Source organism: Aulonocara stuartgranti (assembly GCF_965226115.1).
Source record: "Aulonocara stuartgranti genome assembly, chromosome: 15".
Taxonomy (NCBI): domain Eukaryota; kingdom Metazoa; phylum Chordata; class Actinopteri; order Cichliformes; family Cichlidae; genus Aulonocara; species Aulonocara stuartgranti.
The window spans coordinates 17,111,888-17,117,887 of NC_138951.1; positions in this window are offsets into that span (position 1 = coordinate 17,111,888).

Consider the following 6,000-nt stretch of genomic DNA (forward strand, 5'->3'; position numbering starts at 1 on the left):
TTGAGTAGGATTATTTTTTACAGACTGATTTTTTTATTTTTTTATTAGTTTTGAACAGTTCTTTTAGTTTACTAGGACATTTATTTATTTATTCACTACTTTTTCTAGGAGATGTTTACACTTGTACTGGTACTGGTTTTCAGCTGGCCGGTACAACTTCTTACATCATATTATTTAGAAGGTTTTCTTTGATGAAACCTATTGGCACTCTTTCTCTTTTTTTCTACAATATTTAACTATTGACTGTCTTGCATGTCTCCACAAGTCTAAGCCAGTACTGGCAATGCTAATGTTAAAAGGGACCCATAATTGTACTTTCCAACACCATATTTGATTCCTGTATTCAAATAAAGTACTTTTGTATAAGTCCAGCTTGTTTGCAACAAGCCTTTTTAATCTAACTTTGGTCTTAAGATTTGAACAGAAGGTGGGTAATGTTTCCATGTTTTACATGTTTTACATGCTCTTATCTCATTGTTCAAACCACTTGATATGAGTGTCTATCATTTTAACTGCATACACAATACTGTGCAAAACTCTTGAACCACTCCTTACTTTTACCAGTATGTGTGGAGAAAATCACGAGGAGGCTTTGTCCTAGTTTGAGGCGGCATGAAATTATGAACACGGAAAATGATAGCCAGATTTCGAATCATTACGCAGTGCAATATCTTGATAGGAAAAACCCACAATGGAACTCTATCAGTCATGGATTGGCCTCACAGATCCTGGATGTGAACATTTGTCACATTTTGACAGAGAACAGAACAACGCCCAGCCCACATCCAAAGAAGAGCTTTGGTTGTCCCATAAGAAGCCTCGGAAACTATTCCTGAAGACTACTTAAAGAAACTGCAAGAATGTTTGCCCAAGTTCAGACTGTGTTGAAGAATAAAGGTGGTCATACCAAATATTGAATTTTAAACTGCTAGAATTGTAAAGGTTTTGTTCAAGCTGTTTTTGCATTATATACTTAAAAATCGCTGGACCTATTCCACATTTTCTTCTCAAAATATAAAGAAGTCAAGACTTTTGAACGGTATTGCATAGCAGAAAATAACAAAATGTAATACCACAACTGGTGAATCACTCCCTTCAGTTGTTAAAGCTGCTTGAAGTCCCAATCACAGCTTTCAAGAGAATAAAAGCAAGCATCTACTATTAATTATCCTCGCTAGGACATTGTTGTGGACAGCACTTGATTTGGTGAATTTATAAAGCACTATCATCTGATTCCAGCTTCTAATGGAATTTAGTGGGATCAGTTTGTAGTTTTCAGACCACCCGAAATTCCAAATCACATTAGGCATTCAATTTGTGTTTGTTCTTTTGAAATAAAACTGACTACAGGTGAATGCAAGTCTTTGTTAGCAGCATAGCTAAATCCTTTAATATGTTTGAGGTTTCAGAGGTGATTGAGACAAGTTGTACTGGATGAAAGACTTCGTGCTGGCATAATGTTTTCTCCTGTCCTGCCACTTGAAAGAACAACAACCCACTAACAACACATGACAAATACTTTTTTTAAAAAAAGGAAGGAAAAAAGAAAAAACAACCCTGGCATCAATTTAAACAGCTGTGCCAGTCACTGAGTGCAGAGATGTGTTGTTAATTTGGCAGACCCACTGCAGAACAGCCTTCTGCCTGTCTGCCCAGCTTCCTGCAAACGTACAACTTTGGCCGGATGAGCGGGCTCCCTTGCTGCGCATGCTTCTTTGTCTTGCTTTCCATCCCCGAGGTGAGACCTCAGAGCAGATCTCAGGAGCGCAAAGGGACAGATGCATCTGGAAAGTCTGTGCTGGCTACACTTGACAGTTTGCAAGCTGGCGCTAATGAAAAGCAGAAAGCTGCCTTTTCTCGCATTGCATGGTTAGCATTAGTTTAGCCAATCTTCTGAACTTCCAAATGTACTTATATATGCTCCCATTTGGAACATGCTCCAAATTATGCAAATGTTTTTTCCAACTTCAGGGTTTGCAATATAATGATATGATTTTGTAGGCAAGTCTCGACACAGACAGTATGTGAATCAAGCTCTTAGTGGTTATAACGTCGCGACGGCAAGGCAAATTTTACAAGAGAATTATATGTTTGGATTTAAAAGCCTCTAGAAATTGTATTTTGGTCGCTTCATATTTTCTGCAAAAATCACTGCATACTAATGTTAGACATTCTCTGGTTAATGCTGCATGTTCTGTGCAGAGAGAGTGATTGTTTGTGGTTTTAAGAATGAGTTGCTTCACCCAGAACCATTTTTTCCCTTTCCCTTGGAAGTCAGAATAAGTGACATCACAGTCACATGGCAGTGTATTTGTAAAGACATGTGGCAGAGCTACTTGACACTATATACTGTGTTTATTTAAGCCTTTGCAAACTGTATGCACTGTGGCTTTCTGTTCAGAAAACGCCAGCATGAAATCCTCTAGCCATAAATTTTTCCTAAACACATGAATACACTCTCTCTGATAAATGAAAAAACAAAACAAATACATAAGAAAGAAGTCTGCAAATTACTTAAACTCTAAAGCATTATCGGGATTTCTTTGGGTATGCAGGGTCATTGCCCTGCTCGAGTTGTCAGGTGACCCATGTTCCAAAATTGAAAGCTAGGGAAAGTGAGCAAGAGAGCCTGGACCTCCATTCAGGAGGGGAGGAGGAAGCCACGGAGCTTTACCATGTCAACATCTTTAATATACATATAGATTTATTGCCATACCCAACTTAAAGCAGATTGATGGATAAGCAGAAGAAAATAGATGAATGGACTCCTCTGTTTTTGACAAGACATGCAAGAATTTACAAGGTGAAAGGAACTTCCTTTAATTATTCCTTGAATATATATGATTCTAAGTCTTTAAAGGAGATAAGTTAACATAGTCTTGTTTGTATCATAATTTATTTGGTGTTTTTTCTTAGAGAAACTGTTTCTGTGGCTTCACTCATATTTTTACCTCCATCATCCGTTTTGTTTCATTTCTGCTCAGTCAGCACATTGAGACGGCTGTGAAAAACACCATTCAGCACAGGAACAAAAGGCCTCAGTTTATTTTCAGCATGACACACATGCCAGTGAAGGGAAAAACAAAAACAAACCCAAACATTGCATGCATTTCTTCTTAATGTCAGCTAGATCGTGAAAGTCTCCAAGCTAAACAAAAGACTTTGAAAAGTAGTGTTTGTGTCAGTTGTTTAGGCCTCGAAGAAACCGACAGGGCCTGTTCTCAAGTTTCTAAAGGAAATGTTTATGGTTCCTGCTCCTGTGTTTGCCTGAGTGCTAACAAAGAATAAATAGATCCCCCCAGACGACTCTTTGGTTAACATTTTTATCTTTGCATTAATTTGTCTTGCTGAAACTTCTGTTTTGGCCCACGTATACGATTACAGCAAGTGTGCTGCGACACTGTTGTTGACGCAGTGTGATGTTTGTTCTTAACTAGAAAACTACAGGACTCGGAATGATTAAAGACTTAAACTGATTAAAGGAAGGTCAAAATAATGGGGAAACAATTTAAACAAACAAGTGTGCCGGAATAAGCTGCTCTGTGCACAGTATCACTCCCACAGAAGCCACATTAATGTGGTTATGAGTCACTAAATCAACATACTCCCTCTGGCCACTTTATTAGGTAGTGTTTAACTTCTTATTGATGCAAATATATTAGCCTATAGTGTAGAAGTAAGTCAGTGGATTTAGGCATGTAGACATGGTCAAAGCTTTCTGAAATTCAAACTCAGCATCCAAATAGGGAAGAAACTTGATTTAAGTGACTTTGGGGCATGGTTGTTGGTGCCAGACAACAGGTCTGAGTATTTCTCAAAACTGATCTACTGGGGTTTTTCCTACAAAACCATCTTTATGGTTTTAAGGGAATGATGGGAAAAGAAAACATTCAGTGAGTGCAAATCTCTGGGTGAAAATACCTGGCGATATCAGGGGTCAGAGTTGATAGGACAGCGACACCAACTCAAATAAGAAGAAGACCACACCATTAGCTAAGAACAGGAAACTAAGGCTACATTTTCCATGGACTCTCGACAAAAGAAGGCTAAAAAAATGTTTCCTGGTCTGTTGAGTCTTGATGTGGGATGAGAATGCACTGTTAACAACATGAAAGCACAGATCCCTCCTGCCTTGGTGTGGAGGACATTTTCTTGGTGTTTAAATGCCAAAGCCTACCTGAGGATCATTGCTGACCATGGCCATCCCTTTTATAGGGACCACGGTGCACCCACCTTTGGCTGACTGCTTCCAGCTATGCCACAGAACTCAAACTGATTTCTGTTTTAGCCTCCAAAGTAACCAGAACTCAACCTCAGCCAACATGTCTGCAGCAACTGTGTGATGCTGTCATGTCAATACTGAGCAAAAGACGAATATTTCCAGCACCTTGTTGAATCAATGCCAACAAAATAGAATAAAAATAAAGGCTGTTCAATGGGTTTTAGTAAGATGTTCATACAATGACAATATGGCACACATATCTGGCCCATTAGACTTATTTCAAAAACAAGATAAACAGTTTGAATTCAGCTCAGTAAAAGCTTAACTCTCCCTCCATGAGCAGTTACAATCATGACTAATTATACATTGCTAGTACTTTTCTTTCATCTGCCTTTAAAAAGGGGGAAGATGATATCTTCTGCTTGTCTTGGATAAACAAACATATTTTCCTTTGTTATGTGACAAACTGCCACTTTGTTCAAATGGCACCGCCTGTTGGTTTGAAAAATGTTTGTTGCATATTAAGTGTTTTCATTTTTTAAATTTGAAGCCAGAAGGTGCAATATTTGGATGACAATGTGTGGCACTAAGCCAAAAGTTAATACTAGCTAAATTGTTACTCAAGGCACATCATTAGATGGTATAGGTGCACCACACAGATACTGACCTCCTTGAAATCTGGGCATTTTAACATGACAGTCTGTGGAGACTGAACCAACCTGAAGTGGTTGTTCAAGGAATTGGAGCTTTCAGCACTTCTGAATTGGCTTTATTTTTCAGTCAGGAAGGTTGCAGCTTTATTTGGATAACCTTAGGAGAGAAGAGACCATTGTTTTTGCCTCTAAGGAGGCAAAGATGAAATTATATACCCAAAGTTTGTAGGAGAGCCAAGTTTGACTGTTCCTCTCCTTTTCAGATAAGCAGTGGAGATCTGCATCATATTAAATGCCTTTTGTGCTCTTTGTAGTTGAGTATCAGTAAGCCGCATTCCTGCGGCTGTGTTTCCGATTTTATTTTGAAAAAACCCCGTTGAGGTGACCACCATCCAGAGTAGATATGATTTTTTTTTTAAAGTTAATAAACAGTTATTGTCTTCCTTAAAAAAATAAATGTTAAAATCGTTAAAATGAAAATGGTTAAAATGTCCCTTGATACCTTTTTTATTCTTATTACAATACTATTTAAGCTGGGGGAATTAGGAAGTTCAAAAAAATACCTTAGTGGTGCCATTAAAACTAGGAAACTTGTAAACCTCAGACACAGGAGTGTATAGGAAAGTATGCAGTAAAAACAGCATTTATAACAGGCAAGAGGTGGACTGAACACGAGCCAAACTGATACAGAGCCAGACACGAGGAGTCAGACTACCACACAGAAGTCTGCATGTACGTCAGCCTAGGTTTTTCAACAGACCAGCTTCTTCCAAAACAACAATAATAAAAAGTTTATCCGAAGAAAAATAGTCTGTCTAGTTGAATTAAACCTCAGAAGGAGGAATTAGAGAGCCTCGGGTTGTTTTTGAGGAACAAAGCCAGCCTAAATACATTTTTGTAATCCAAGAAGGTCAACCTGTTTCATACTCTGTGGATATACATTTGCTGGAGGCTAGTATGCTCGGTTAGAAGGATTGGTGAGATGTCCAAGAGAGAGTTTTGTTTTGTTTTGTTGTTTGAAACATTTTTCATGAGTAAAACATTTTTACTGTTAATGTGCAAACAGATTCAAATGTAAGTTAAAACCTTCCTCACTCTGGCTACATCTAACAGCTTGTGGATGGA